Here is a 16216-nt window from a genome sequence, read left to right on the forward strand (position 1 = left end):
AGAATAGATGATAGCCTTAGCATTAATGCTGAAGTCCACTTGTCATGCATTGATTCATGGTGATGACTGTCTTCTTCTATTCAATGAGGTTTGACCACTCTGAGGTGTGTGCCTTTATGTTTGTGTATTGTGTGTGAGTGATGCAGCAAATTGTCCATTTGCAGTGTATCCGATGGGCTCAGGGATGTCATTAGTCACAGCGTGCTCGTTCTCATTAAATGGCCCAGTCGCCATGGCAGCCCCACAAAGGCCAACCCCTCCCCCTCCTGCAGCGCACGGAGAGTGACAGGCCAATTAGAGCAGGGCGCTGTGACATGCAGTCTGCGGTGATTATGGCTCTGAGGAGAGAGAAGCCAGGCAGGGGACGCCATACACCGGCAAGGTCCCAACAAGATCCATCTCCGACTAAACGCGATGAGCCGGGGCCCTGGAGGTCATGTCTGGTGCAGGAGCGCGACATCGTCATCCCTCCATTACATGTGGCACCTGCCATCAAGAGCAGTTAGCTGCAATACCAATGGAGGGAGCAGTATAAACTACAGCCCCCCTCCCAGAGGGCTTTGGGCACACATCAGACGCCGACAGGTTGATTGTCCCACGTTATTCTGTGTTGGAGATCTTCATCACCTGTCACACACACACACTGCTTTGCTACAATCCTCTCAAGTCCGCATCTTCGACGGCGTCATGGAGACGCAGCAGGAAAGTGAAGGAGATATTTTAATCTGGGCGACGATGACATCGAGTGTGGCATTGAACCTGTCAGCTTTTCTCTCCTGTGCATTCAAGGTATAACAAACACAATGAGACAGAGATGCACACGAGACAACATACAGAAACACAACTAATATGAAAACTGTTCAGCAAGACTTGGAACAAAAATAAACTGCCACATACTCAACCGTTATCACTGCACATGCTGCGATAGAAATGTTCTGGTGCTTTCGATCATATCACAGGTGCTTCTTCAGCAGTGTTAGGTTATTTGTGAAATTGTCAATGTCAAAGTTTTCATTTTCTGAATGCTTTAAGAATTTATTGACCCTTTAAGCGTAACTGCTCTACATTGAGATTGAAAGTTCATCCTCCCTGGTAGCCATTTTACAGCTTTTATTTATCAGACAATAAAGCAGAACACACAATATAATTACAATACAAAATCTTAAACCGATATGGATCCTCAATGTGCTAAAACATCTTACATTTCAATGGCAACATGGCAAAGAATATTGCGCCATGATTGAAATCCCCAGAACAGCTACATGACCCTCTTGGTGCCACCATGTGTATTAATAAATGTTCCCCTACAACTAAACTGCACTTTAAATTATGATTTGAGAGAAAACAACATTTTTTTTAATGAAGATTAGAGTTGCAGATTTAAAATGTGGTTAATGTTGTAAACAAAAACAAAAAAAAGCACGATGATTATGAAATTTCCCTCTCTGTGAAATATAATATTTTTCTCATTGTGTTTTTTTATTTTTATTTATTGGTTTAGTTGGCAGGGACAGTGCACATAAATTCCTGTAAATGCGCCAGATTAGCCAAAAGATTATTTTTCATCTATAATCCCTGGACAGATGTTACAAAATCACCTAAAAAACAACATATAATATTACAAGAATATGCATTATTTACCATTTTTAAAGCATGCAGAAACAATAAAAGAGAGAATATTTTATATATAAGTAGAACCATCATTCAGGACAATCTCATGTGTGCCTGCTGAGGTTTGCCAGGACAGCCTTCAAGACAGTGGGCGTAACAAGTGTCTTGTTAGTGTTTTGCTCACCTCACCTCTGTTACAAATAGATGCTTGTGCTTGTGCGTGTATGTTCCTACTTCTTTACTTCCTACTACGACTCAGTGGTCCAGTATGTCATCTCAGCGCTGTAACATCAAGGCGTTACGAACTGGAAGCCTATTGATGTACTGAAGAGCACTCTGACGGGATGGGACAGCTTAGCTTGGGGGGGAAAACTGACTGACTCTGAATCTCTAAACAGAACTGAAGGAAATATTTCACATCAGCAAAGTGATTGATCATTTTCAACTTTAGAAACATCAAGCCCATCTTTGAACAGGAAGCAGAAAAATGTCAGGAAGCAGAAAAATGTCAATCAGCAAATAGCCAACAGCAACATGTGTTTCCATTCAAAGGAATAGGTGACGTTCTAATAAAGACACTCTGCACAGAGGAGGACAGGATATTAGTCAACAAAAGACCAAACTCTGCCAAGGGATTTTCAAACTTTACGTTTAGAATATATGAAAAGGCAGAATCTAGAACATCAAAGAATAGAGATACATCAGAAATGCAGGTATGTTCTTGCATACATGAAGAGAAAACGAGTAGAGTTTAGCTGCTCTAGGCCATGTCTGCAGTGAGTTAAATGCCACTTAAATCTTTTTCTGTGAGCCACAATAGAGAAAATAGAAGAAGGGGAGAAGAAAAGAACACTCTGTGGGCAGATCGAGGCACTGGCCTCTCTCACTGCACATCTTTTGTGTTTCTGAGAAAATGGTTCACTGCCTTTTGACAATAAAAACCATGGGGGGAAAAAAACATTATTTTCTTCAGGCAATACTGTCTTCCATTGCTGGCTGCTACATGAACACCTTCACAAAAAGCTGGAAATGCACATTTTAGTCAGACTTTTGTGTGAATTGCATCTCTACTCAAACATAAAATGTTTTTCTTCCTTTCATCCCAAGGAGGCAGATACAACATTGTACAACACAAAAGCTGCGACAGAGTAATGATTTAATTGCAGAAGTAAAAGGCTGGGATTTTGTGATACAACATTTATCTTGGTGTGAAAAGCAAGTTACACACAAACTCAAAGTTATAACTGCCACTGAGGACACAAAGAGAGCTTCAGCCTCCCGTCTTCTGAGAAGACTTTCTGTGTGATTTTAATAACGTGGCTGCGCGATTTGCACCCATTCAGTCACAGGAGTGTTGGTGGTGCTGGGTGATAAGGCCTGGCTCAGAGCCGGCCCCAACTGGTGCAAAAGGTGTGAGATCTGTGGACCAGATCAAGTTATTCAACACCCAACAAACACAATTATTTACAACAGTATGTGGACTGTTGTGTCCACATACTTTTTGCAATATATTTTATTTCTACATATTGTACGTAGAGCATTATATAACATTATTTGCTTCATGTGCATTCAGATCTTTAGTTTGTCATTATTTGTATACAAATTACAAATCAAATAATAATTGAAACGTTTTTTTTTAGGGCTCTATGGTGTTGTGGTGGCTGGCACTGTCACCTCACAGGAAGAGGGGCCGGGGTTTGAAACTGGTCCCATGCATTGTGTGTGGAGTTTGCATGTTCTCTCTGTGATATTGTGGATTCCCTCCAGCTTCCTCACAAAGACAAAGACATGCTGCATAGGTTAATTGGACTCTAAATTACCCGTAGGTATGAATGTGAGCGTGAATGGTCGTCTGTCTCTATATGTGCCCTGCGATAGACTGTCGACTTGTCCTTCGCCCAATGACAGCTGGGATCGGCTCCAGCGCCCTGCGAACCTAAACAGCAGTTTGGATAATGGATGGATAATGATTTGACTTACAAGCCTCTGTAAAGACAAAGTGTTTCAGTATTTCAGAATAAAAGTTGAACGAGAGCCCCCATGTTGGGTTGTGAACCTGGCTGATAGGGAACACAGGTATTGGACAATTCTTAAAAACCTAGGATTGTGTTAATGGAAACGCTTATATCAAAGTTGGGGATACAATGTGATTACAATGTGATTACAATTTATGAAAAAAACAAGCATTCATTATAAGTCTGTGACTATGTCTAATGAGCATGAAAGCGAGGCTGGACCAAGGGCCTGGAGGCGGGCTTAAAGAAAATGCTAGGACGCTTTCTCCATGGTCTGCAGAAAGCTGAAGGTTGCCAGAAGATGTGATTCATTTTATCTGTGTTTTTGTATTTCTTTGTTTAATGTGCGTCTGAGCAACTTTCATAGGCACGAAAAGGAGTCTGTCTTCAAAACTGTATCCCATTGTCTTTATACGACCGTGGCCCATGGATTACTATCTTCTGATTAACACTTCTGTGTTGCAAATGTCTACTGGGTTGTATATAAGAAGTCAACGTAGTCACCATGATGTCATCCATCGGTTTGACTACAGTTTTAAAGCCTGAGGTTCATAATTTTATCCTACGCCATCGTGGCTTTTTGCAACCAGAAGTGAAACGAGAGGGTGCAGCTGAGTACACCCAAATGCGGGAGAAAAGATTGGCATCCAAAAAAAAGGTGCTGAAAACACACTGTAAAAGGGATGAAACTTTCAACTTGAAAGACAAAAACAAAGACAACTGCCGCACCGGACAACACGGTGGCAATAACCTGTTTATCACAAAGTAGCCACGCCCTAAACCATCTTCTATTAGTCTAAGTGTGAACATAATTTACTAAATGAACAGCATGCTGTTTTCTGAGGTAATAAATTGAGTTAGAAGAAGGGTAACTTCATCCTTCTTTTTTTTTTACAACCAGAGGAGCCACTCCTGATGGCCTTTAGAAAGAATGCAAGTTGAATCACGTCTGTAGTCTTTTTCAGAAGCTCAATTTGCATCGTCTGCACTGGACAAAAATTGGAAGGTCTGGAATTGGATGCATTTTTGGGGATACTTTGCTGTGGACTATGCCCTGACTACAACACCCCTGCATACAAATAATCAGGCACACCTACATTTTGTTCAGGTATCCAATATCATGCATGACATCATCCATTATGTTTGGCAACTTATTGCTGTAAAGAACATCTCTCTCTTTTATCTTATTTTCTTTTCATCTTTTGCTCCCCTTGAGGACACAAAACTGAAATGAAATCTAAGATGACAGAACAAGGTGAGAGGAGAAGAGGCTCTAAGTGACTTAAGAGTAAGAACTCCAAGAAAGAAAGAAAAATAGAAGCGAGAGAGTAACGCAAACCCAGAGTGAGAGTTGTAAGAAATGTCTTTGAGTGGCAATAGTCTTTGAAAATGAAAGGAAAAGTGCAAAGAGAGAGTGAAGGAGACAAAGAGAAAGAGAGAGAGGACAGTGGTTGAAGGGTTAAGGGCGAAGTTGGAGTCTATGTGACAGTATCAAAGCCACAGGAGCAGCAGAGAAAAGCTGTTAACGGGAGCTCACCGTGCCTTAATCGATTGTGAACTGTGCTGCAGAGCACAGCCAATCACAAGAGCTCCTGGAGACTTCTCTGGGTTAGAGCACTTACACGCTGTCTGCCGCCCGATCAGGGAGACGACACAGGGAGAGAAGAGTGAAAGAGACAGAAAGAGAAAGAGAGAGGAAAAAAACTAAGAGATGAGGAGAGAGGGTGACGTTAGTCAGGGAGACGGAAAAGTGGGACTTCAAAATTATAGTTTCGTTTTTTTTTTTCTCGGTGACCTTGAAAGCCCTTTTTTAGGGGATGTTTATCGGAGTGTGCTTTCTCTTGCTCCATTTGTCTATTTTCTTTCTGTATGCCTGATTACTTTTAAGAATTCCTTCCTTAACTTCACATGGGCCTTTTATTTCTTGATGAAAATATGCTGTATGCATGACCTTTAAAGGCACGTTGCATGGCATCAAATGGAGACCTTAACATTGTAACAGCACATGACATTTTGTGAGGTCTTGAATGCCTACTGAATGGACAAATCCCTTTGACGTGAAACTTCTGGAAAATCTTGCTCTTGCAGAATATTTTAAAAAGCCCCCAGATATGTCTGCACTCATCACAAAGAAAATACTTGAATGAAATCCTATTTTTTCTGACACAAAACCAATGAAAATGTAAATAGATGCAGCAAAGCCGCTTTTATGATCTAATTCTGTCGTCTTCATTTATTTGTTTGATCTCACTACTCCTGCTGTTGACATTGTAACCTGCCTCCATAGTTGAAATAATTCACAGAGCATTAACTCTACGCTAAACTCATCCATTCACATGATGTTACTTGAGACAGAATGAACTGCCTGAAGCTATAACATGTTTTTGTGACGACTGCAGGACTTATTTGTTTACAGCTGTAAGTCTTCAGTCTAATTAGCATTTGCGTGTTGTAATTTAAAATGTGTAAATGAGCGTTGTAACGGCTCAGAAGTGACTCATTAGAATGGGCCTTTCGGTTTATTTTCGGTGTGTTTACATAAGATCCATACAGATGTGGGCCGCCTGATGCCTCAGTTGTGAACCGAAACTGTTCCTATTTTTGAAAACCGTGAGTCTGCACAAATGATACAGCATCAACTCGTCTCATGGCACAATCATCTACACGGTGATGAAGTAATAGCAAGTCAGTATAACTCTGAATCATCTGCTCATTCAAGTTTGAATTAAGGTTGAGCCTTGAAGCACTAAAAATATACCTTTACCTGCAGATATTTCACAGGAAGTTAAAAGTTTAGAAAATAAATTGGTTAAAGTCTACTGTATCCATCCAGTCTGTTTAATCACAATTGTAAAGCCTCTATGGAAATAACTCAAATGAGAAAAAAAAATATGGTCTCTTCTCTTTGTTCTTGTGTCAAGCAGAACCGTTGTTTGATTTGCTTGAATAAAAGTAGTAGAATCACAGAAATTGTTTAACTGTAGTTAAAAAAAAAAAGTTTTCAAATGGAATCCAGTCTGCACTAATACAATTGTGTTCTCAGTCAAAGTCATGAAATTAAAACCATTGATCATTTATAGATCGCTTATCTTGCTCCTGATCCACCTTCTCAGGTAAATACATCTGTGTCATCAGCAGAGTACGTCCAACCCACATCTGTGTGTTCGTATGGTGGGTTTAAATGAGAAAGGAATAAAGACTCTTCCAACACTGTCACTCTGAAAGGATATTTAATACAAATAATTAGATTGTGATAATGTGTATGTATGTATATTATATTTTAATTTGATCAATCCCACAAACACATGACTTTCGAACACAAGATCAGTGTTTGACGCCACGTGTCTCAGGGTGTTGTTGTGGTTTTGTGACATACGTGACAGTTTTCCTAAAGCTAACTGAACATGGGCATTTTAAGCCCAACCATAATGTTTTTTCCGAAACCATACAAAGTGTTTGTTTATTTCGCATAAACTTAAAATAAGTTTTTCGAGGCAATACAAAGAAAATTGACAATTTGTGTCACTGTACATGACGAATGCATTTGTTACTATTCCACAAACTGCTGTGAGACTGTGTCGTAATCAACATATTCCAATTAGCAGTTTTACAATTGATCATTGGTCTATTACAGGTTTTTTTTACACTTGTTATAAACTGGACAAATATTGACATTCACTGTGCTTCACTTGACCGAACACCACTCACTTGTATAGTCCACATGGTTTTGGACAGAGGACTAATGTGGCCTTACCAATAAAAAGGACTAACTCTGGACTCATAGCTCTGTGTTAAGGTTTGCGGTGTAGGTACATTGCAGCTGAAGCGCGCCTCTTCAAAGCGTAAACACATTTAGTGAGCTGGTTTTCTCCCACAAGCTTCAGATGTCAGTGGAGGTTGATGATAGTCAGACAACGTGAAGCAAGTTGAAGTATTCTGCTCATTCTCTGTAACACACATCAAGTGAAGACATTTCCACTTCAAACCCTCTGCTCGCTGCGATCAACTCTATCGCAGTGAGTAAAACAACACAAACCCAGTCATTGTATGTCAGGTCTCCTCTTCAGTAGGCTAAAAAAAAATGTAATACACAGCACTGTGCCATCAGTGTCTGATTTAATATATATTCAGTTTATAAACTTCCATTTATATTTTGTTGAATACTTATTAAATAACTATTTTTGAAGTTTTTTTTAATGGATGCTAATTTTGAATATGTTTTTTGCAGAAAGAAAGAGGTCTGAACAATCCCGACTTCTTACGTCGCAATAGTTCTATCAATGAAATCTGACAGTGAACGATCCATCTTGAAAATCAAGATCTCTGGACTATGCTGCTTCAGTTTTTATGTATTTTATGAAATCTGTCTCCTTTGAATCCAGCAGTCTTACAGAGGTGCAATACTAAATCCCTAAAGAATCTTTTACAAATCTCCCTGTTGAAAATATCCTGAGGCCAAATCTGTGCTGCTATTCTGAGGTGAGGAATCCCATTATTTGTGCTTGACTGGTTTCACCTGTTAGTGACTAATTTCCACCATAATCATGAATATGAAGTAGATGGGTGGCCAGATTGAGACGTCAGGCTCTGTGTTGAAGGAGGAGGAGAACATTTCATTTCGTTCATATTCGGTGGTTTAATATTAATTTGGCTGTGTGATGGTTACCCTGCAGCGTTTCAGTATCGACATGAACCTGTTGTCCTAACCCTCTGAACCCCAAAACCCAGTCGGCGGGATGGAAAAAACATGCATTAACTACATTGTTTTATAGCCAGAAGCTGTTAAAAACATCTTTAGATCCTACATATTTCGAGTATTTTGGGTTTCTACACGATGATGTTTACATGCTTTATTGTTTTTATTTTTCCCCTCACAGTTTCTCTGAACAGACCTGCATTCACCCTCGGTCTGAAATCATTGCGTTGCTCGTCACCAGCTTGGCTCCAAGTTCACTTCCTGCCAGCTAACATTGTCCCACAACTGATCTATGGCTTGCTCATTTCAGCCACACACACTCCAATAAATCCATGAAAAAAATGTCCTGAATTAAAATGTACGCTTTTCTCCTCCTGTTGCTCCACCCAAAATTCAAAGTTCCCATGTAGTTTGCGTCTAACATAGATTGTTCTTCTACCTACAACATCCACTATCAGCTGCCATGAAGGGACAGTGAGTCTGCTGGGAGCTTCGGGGGGAAAAGATTATGAAACAGTCACCAGTTGAGCCAAACAGTTTTCAAGTGCAAGCAGAGTGCCGGTCAAGGGCAAACAGTCAATAACCAGAGCCGCCCCTTTAAATGTCAGTTGTCTTGGAAACAGGTGCAGAAATGGAGTATTTCGGATGGTGGCTGAGCAACCGCTGGGGAGCCGCTGTTTAGCAACGCCCAAGAACAACAGCGGGCTGAGAGAATGCCACCCCATGGAGCCACGCGGCTCCACTGAAGCACTGAAGGATGCAATTCAGGCCGACTGGGGGGTAAAAAGACGAGGAAACACCACAGAGAGACCACCTGATGGTATAATCCTCATTTTCAGTATAATTTATGAAAAATAAGCGTGGGACTCACAAAACATGCAGAAGTAAACAGTTTGAAAGAATACTTAAAATGGACATTTCACATACGTTTCTGCAGTGAAATGTTCCTACAGCTAATGTTTATTTAAACATATGTGCCTTTAAGCATGGATAAATACGGATGGAAATGAATGTTGAATTCTTTGACTTGTGAACTCGCCCAGAAACCCTGATAGAAAACAGGCCTCTTGGTTTTGACTGTGTCACTGTGTCTCTCAGCGAAAACACTGTTCACTACTGCCCCCTGCTGTGAGCATGAATGCTAACCTGGAGCCTAGTGCAGTCATATGTGAACTCTTTCTCCAGATTATCCTTTCTATGTCGAACTGAAGATACTTCACTTAAATTATAGGAGAGTAAAAGTTTCTTGTGTTGAAAACTATTCAGTGGAAGTGTAGCAGCTCATTTGACCACAAGTAGGCAATGAAACCGGATCACTGTGACATAATAGTAATTTTAATTGTAATATTCTCCTACTCAGTAACACTTTCTCAAGGTTGGATTTTTTTTTTAAATAAAAGAAAGTCAAAGCAAATGCTATATCCACCCAAACAAGCATGGTTCTTAAGACAAATCATCAAAAATGTGTGTATGTGAAAATAGAAAGAGATTGAACATAGGTTAGTTCATGATTATGTGTGATTTGATTTGTTTTTTGTTTTTTATAGTTCAGAGCACCTGTGCTATAAACTACCTGATCTGTCCCACATATTTGTCCTCTCCATCGTCAATATGAAGTCATAAAAGGGTGAGAAACTATTGCATCTCTCATGCAATCACCTGTTAATGTCCACAAGTCAGGTTTTATGTTTTTTTATGTTCATGTGTATGTAATATCACACAAGGTTTGTGGTTTTATGTATGTTTATGTGCTGGTTTGGTTGGATCCACCACTTTGGTCCAGGCTTAAATATCTCATCAACTACAGGAAGTATTGCTATATATCATTGTATAAAGTGCATTTCAGTCAAAGCACCGCTCTGCCTAACTACAGTGCAGCCCCACAAGGCTGCTAATGTGTCTGTTGACTCTTGTTATTATATGTTTTATGTATCTTATTATGTTTTATGTTCAAGTCCCTCTGTGTGCTGTGCTTCACCTGGCTGCAACAACAAAATCTCTCTTGAGGACAATGAAGTTTAAAATAGGACACAGTGATGAACAAAACATGAATAAAAATGAATTATTTCTGCAATGCAGAGTAAAGCATTTCCTTACCCTACCAACAACTGTTATTATCAACATGTCGGAGGAAATAAAGATTTAGTTAAGATGGAAGAAAGCATCCCTGCAGCTGCCTTTTTTACGCACCATGGTTTATGCAATGCAGAACTCCATTTGTCTATCCAAGCTGACATCAAGGACAACCTCCGATCTGCGCGGTTTAAGCAAGGAGCTGGCATTGTCACTTTCATAACTCATGACCCGTAGTGACAGATACACATGTCAGCACTTGTGCAAACACATCTGCCTCTAATACCACATCCATCTTTCCTCCCTCGTCTCGCTCATAACCCTCTCTACCATTTAAGCAAAAATTTAAATAGAAGAGCAGCTGAGGCGTAGCAAATTTACTTCTTCTTTTTTTTCTTTTTTTGCATTACTATCTCATTCTGTGTCATGTTTCTTCACGTCCTACATCCTCTCCCAACACAGAGTGACCCAGCTCCTATTCTCCAGCCAGAGCTCATTAATTGAGGGCAGGGAGATGCAGATTCGGTGGGACAGATCCGATTCTTGAAACTTTGCGACGTGCCGTATATAGTGCTGGTGTTGCTGAACTGTGGAGGCAAAATAGCCGGTGGGCATGACTTGGATGGGGGACCTTTCAAATCAAATCGCATCGCGTTTGGTCCCGGCCCCGGCCACGCTATATCAGAGCAGATAACGTGCTCCGGTAAAGGTTACGACTCAAAATGACATTTGTGATGAGACCCAGCAATCCTTGAATCCTCTGGACTAATCTTGAATTCATACAAGTGTGTGATTTTGTTCATATGTGTGTGTGTGTGTGTGTGTGTGTGTGTGTGTGTGTGTGTGTGTGTGTGTGTGTGTGTGTGTGTGTGTGTGTGTGTGTGTGTGTGCTTGTTTGCCTGGGTGCATATGCTGCATACTGTAGTTGTTTATAATAGAAGTTTGTAAATCAAATGCAAGAGGAACAGACAGTCGATTATAAGATAGCGAAATAGGAGTCAAGAATCCCATTAAATCACATCCTGTCTTTATGTTTTTCAGTATCAGAGAGCAAAACACTTTCAAGAGGCAGGAAATGACTGTTGCAGCATTGTGTTGACCTTATGCAAACATAAAATAGCATAAAGGTGTGAAATCATCAGCATGCACGATAAATCAGGACTTTCGTTAGTTGGATAAAGGTTGATGCTGACAAGTTGACTTGATGTTACTTACAAGAGTAAGAGACTAGGTAGTATATGGACACTTGAACAATTAACAGATGTGATTGCGTGCATATATATATATATATATATATATATATATATATATATATATATATATATATATATATATATATATATACATATATATATATATATATACGGCTTACAATATTTTATATTATTACAACTGTGTTTTACAAAATATACATTCATGATTTGTTTATACAGCAATCTCCACTTATGGTTGTTGACGAATACATGCTTATAGATGCTCACAACTGAATTATAGTGTGTTTTAAATGTGGGTGGAATGTAACCAAGTGTATCATAGAAAAGTATGCATTGCTGTGTAGATTAAACTTCCCAACAATACATGAGTTAAAACATACACAGCAGAAAATGCACCATGCATTTGAATGCAGCAGCATTAATATTATTATTTTTGTTAACTCACTTTATTAGTAAAACATTGTGTTTGCCAAATAAGTACTTTTCTTTTAAAAATGTAAGTAAACTTTGCCAACTGACATACATTTACTAAAGCAAGGTTTTGAATGCAAGACTTTTACTATAGTGGACTGTTTTAAAAGTGTGGTAATGACATGTGTATCTAACGAGGGGATATTATAAACCAGAGGATCCAAGTTTAGTGTTGCTAAACTCTACAACCTGTTTGTGCCAACAAGACCTCTAGTCTTCAATCCAACACGGGGACTGGGATCTGTGGTGCTTTGTGAATAAAACTCCACTTTCCCATTTCTGAAACACCAAGCTCATTGCTCTTGACATTCAAACTTAAAAAAAAAAAAAAATTAGAAGTCATTATTAGTATTCTGTATTAAATTGAATCTGGTATCCAATCAGCAATTTCCCCGCTGAGGTGACCAGAGTGACACAGCAGTCTCAACTCTCGTATAACAAAAGCATTTTTCTTCTGAGATCCACTTCATTACCCAGACTAATATGGAGCAAAATGTTTATTCAAATGAGCCAAGTTCAAATCCTCTCAAATGAATGAGGAAAATGCTGAAATGGATTATATGCTTGCAGAAAAAAAATCATATTTGAATTAATTACAAACTGAAAGGGCGTCTGGGTTGAAAAAATAAAAAAATATCTTTCCATTTTCATTTGTTATTTTCTTATTAGCTTGCATTTATTGATTCTCATCACCCGTCACTGCCCAATGCCATCAATATGTGTCCATGAAACGGGAGAATAATTACATTTTATCAGCATCAACATGACAACTGAAAGCATTGTGTGCCACGTATTGGCCACTGTTTTAAGGAGAATTCTTTCAGCAAGCATTTCATTGGCCGCTGCTGGAGAAAAGACCTTTTTATTAGCGATTGATTGGGCAGTGTAATTTTCCACCTGAATGACTCCCGAGGGCACACATACAGTTATTGTGTGACTTTGACAGGAGACACCTTTGTATCACCAGTATGTGTGTCAATGTGAGTTGCTCTGAAATGGTAGGCCTATATACTCTGAGCTCTGATGGGGTCTTGGGAAAGTGTGTGTGTGTGTGTGTGTGTGTGTGTGTGTGTGTGTGTGTGTGTGTGTGTGTGTGTGTGTGTGTGTGTGTGTGTTTGGGGGGGGGGGGGGGCTGGAGGGGGGGTTTGAGAAGAGTGCTGCCCATCTCAGGATAAGTCACATGGGACAGTGTGTCAGGTCACCTCTCATCAGGAGGCATACAGCAGAGAAAGCAAATCAGCAATAACACACACGTACACATACAAGCACGCACACACACGCACGCACACACACACACAGATACTAAAATACAGTGATCTTTTTTTTTTTTTGCAAATCCCTACAAACAGACGTCTCCACACATGTATCGATAACCATCAACTGGTCTGCATGCAAACATGCAGCGATGCACTCCTGCAAGATGTGGTCAGACTGCTGCTGGTGATCTCGCTGGTCCACAAACCGCCTCTAAGTGCAGACAGATCAGAGCGCCGTCTCTTCAGAAACAGGACACTGTGACCTCTCTCCCACTTTGCCTCTTCTGCCTTTTCATTTCATGTCTCCGCTGCTCTGCTCCGATTCCATTTACATGGAGATGTGATAAAAAAAGAGATTCAAGGACTCTCTCCATCGGTTTTCAGCCCCTACTCACTCACAATCAGTTGCTGTAAGTGTGAATTAGTGGCAAGTTATTCCTGCTCTTACAAAAAGGGCAGCTTAGCATCTGACAGATGCATATAAATGATCATGTGAAGCTGCTTTTCATGATTGTTTTACTTCCAAACTGTCACATTTAATTTGGGCTCGAAGAATATTTCAACATTTTGGGACAAAGAAAATAAATCTGCCTACAAGCCCCACTAAAGCACACAATTCAAAATGTCACATTGTGTTTTAGTGTACAAAGACCCGACCAAGAAAAAAGTGTGCATAATCACTTGATAACAGTTGAGGATCAAACAAGGTTGACTGCAGGGGGGATGCCAAATATTAGTAGTATTTTATGTAAAGAGTCTGATCATAGTCGAATCAGTGACGGAAAATGTGTTAAACCAACAAAGGATCATTTATAAATAATAATGCTTATTACAAACTCAAAATAGCCCTAATTTTGTAATCTGAGCCCTAAAAGAAGAAAGTAGCACAATCAGAGTGCTCAATATATTTTTTTCATTTTCTCAAATCTACTGGGGATTTTTTTTGCTTGGAAACAGCTGCCTGTGGTTTACTTCTCTATTTCTCCTGTTGACTGTTCATGCAACTCCACACAAACACACACCCAACAAACAGGGCTGTCTTTTATTCTGAAACAACAGCTAAGTTATAGTAAGTTATAGTAACATGAATCTTAGACAACAGCTTTATATATATATATATATATATATATATATATATATATATATATATATATATATATATATATATATATATATATATATATATATATAAAGCTCAAAAGAGCAGAAACAAAACTGACTGATTTCACGATCAGCTGATTGTAGAGTTGACCAATCATATGCGACTAAGCTGTGGAAGTCAGGGACGCCAATAGTCGACTGATATGAAACAAAAAGCGTCCTTTTTCAGACATCTCCAGGTATTGTGCTCAGCTAAGCTAACCATCTACTGTTGTAGCTACATATTTAGCACACAGATATGAAAGTGATATTGAGCAAACGAGTGTATGTCGAGTTTCAAGTTGCACATTTAATAGCTTCATTGATGCACACCACCCTGGCTTTAGAGACATGTACGCACATAAATCATGCAAACAAGTGCGCATCAGATCTTTAAGAAACCTGATCAGAGAGTCGAATCCTCTGAAGGACAAAGACACAGAGCGTGACAAAACTGTTATTAAACCACAAGCAAGCGAGACGATCTCTAGACCGAGCAGCAGGGAAAGGGTAGACGTGACCATGGAGGGGTGACAGAGCGAGACGCCAAAATGAAGAAATGCAGAGATGAGAGGATAGAGAAATAGAGGGCCTGCCACACCTGACAGAGGGTGGAGAGGGAAAACCATTCAAACCGGATAAACAGATCAGACTGGCTTCTGTTCATGTATATCTCATGACATTGAAGGGTACTTTTATAGTTTTCGTTATCACTTAAAAGAGGCTGCTCAAATTGTGTCAAATTCACCGTGTTATATCAAATATTACAGCAGTTTAGACTTCAACCTGTTGTAAAATGTCAAGGACAAGTTTGGCTTCTGAATGTTCATGGTCTAAATGTGCAAACACAGGTGGAGAAGTTCAACTATAACATTTTGAATATGATTTCAATATTGAAAACAAAAACTTGATTAAACCCAAGCTCATTAAAACACATCATTATTGTAATTCCTTCTCTGTACTTTGACAGAGGGAGTTGGATTTTAAGCCGCCTGGGTGAAGACAATAATAATAATAACAAACAGACTGACAAGCAGCATTTAATGTCAATCACTATGAGGGCCTTGTTGTGTTTTTTTTCCTGCCATTATCACGTAACGACAGGTAAATATGGTGGTTTAGCCTGGACATTCTGTCCCCGGCCTTTGCGAGCCAGATGAGCACTTTGTCTGGTTCAAGAAACTAAACAATCAACACAAACGACACAAATTATATTTTAAAAAAAGCTCACCGGCTGCATATGTCTCTACACAGCTTTCAAAAAAGCATATACATCCTGCTCATTTCCTCCCAATCCAGCAAGTGATGATAAAGGCGGAAGTAGGAAACAGCGGGGCCTCGTGGGAGTCCGTCCTTCCAGCCGGCCCGTCCTCAGGGGAACAGAGTAGGGAAATGACTATCAACCACACCAGTTTGGAAACAACAGTGGTTATCAGATAAGACAACATTGTACATACCACTCGTAAATCAATCAAGATCACCTTGTGCTCCCTCGGCCTGTATGTTGTAGTCCAATCATCACGAACCCATCAGCGGCTGCAGACTTGGGGTGTAAAGTTATCAGAATCTGACACACTAAGTTAAATATGTGTTTTACTCTACAGTGATTTGACTCTTCTTGTGATTACTATCACCAGCCGAGGCTCTGACCTTGACGTCGCCTCTGTCTCTTCCAGTTCGCTGTACAACAGCACCACCTGCTGGTCAACACCGTCACACAAATATCTTAAATGAAAGCCA

The sequence above is a fragment of the Clinocottus analis genome, unplaced genomic scaffold (genome assembly GCF_023055335.1).
Source record: "Clinocottus analis isolate CAN_PGR_092001 unplaced genomic scaffold, fCliAna1.0.p SCAF_3, whole genome shotgun sequence".
Taxonomy (NCBI): Eukaryota; Metazoa; Chordata; class Actinopteri; order Perciformes; family Cottidae; genus Clinocottus; species Clinocottus analis.